Raw genomic sequence first — 990 nt, 5'->3', positions numbered from 1 at the left:
CCTGCCCTCTGGCAGTGGAAGCCATTCCCTGGGTCCTGTCCCTCCATCCTTTGTCCAAAGTCTCTCTCCATGTTTCTTGTTGGCCCCTTCAGGCCCTGTGAGGCCACACTGAGCTCAGCCCAAAGCTTCTCCTCTCCAGGCTGAGCACCCCCAGCTCTCCCAGCCTTCCCTCCCAGCAGAGCTGCTCCATCCCTCTGATGCCCTTGGTGCCTCTCCAGGGATGGGGCAGCCACAGCTCCTCTGTGCCAGGGCTTTCCCACCCTCCCTGCCCCAAACTTCTCCTTCTCAGGGCAGGCCAGGCCTCAGTGTGCTGCTGTCACCTGCAGAGCTCTCCTGGTCAGCAGGAGCAGCCCTGGAGGCACATCCAGGCGTGGAATGTGGCATTCCCACTGTCTTGCTCCCTGACACATCCAGAAGAGCCCCCACAGCCCCCAGGATCCCCACTGGTGTTCCCGACATGATCCAACGCTGCTTCCCGGTGCAGCTGCTTCTGTCACCTGCAAGGCACAAAGGAACTGGGAATTTGCACTCCAGTGCTTCCCAGGGAACCAGAGGATGTCACCTTGTGCGCTGGAGGTGACTCGTCACCACTCATCAAAGCGTGGTGTAAAAGGAGCTGTGTAAAACAAGGAGCACCTGCAGCAAATCCCAGTGTCCTGATGGGATTCTAGGAGGGTTCCCAGCCCGGAATGCTACCTGGAGAAAACACAAACAGAGCCACGGCAAGAAATAAACAATGCATTGATTTAATCCTGTGAAGAATTAACGTTTCCTCTTTAGGGGGAGCAGTCCCTCACGGCATTGTTGAATTGGCTCATTTTCAGGGTGTCACTGCAGACCTTGCTGGGAGGGGCTGAATCCCTCCTGGGGGTTCAGAGGAGGGCTCTGACACAAAACTGGGGACCTGAAGATGCCCCAAACCCGGGGCTGGGGGTTGTTCACAGCTGCTCTGGTTTCAGCTGCTGTGGCAGCACCTCAGTGCTTTGCTCT

Source organism: Corvus brachyrhynchos, unplaced genomic scaffold (assembly GCF_000691975.1).
Source record: "Corvus brachyrhynchos isolate BGI_N302 unplaced genomic scaffold, ASM69197v1 scaffold514, whole genome shotgun sequence".
NCBI lineage: Eukaryota > Metazoa > Chordata > Aves > Passeriformes > Corvidae > Corvus > Corvus brachyrhynchos.
Note: the sequence above shows the minus strand (reverse complement) of the source record.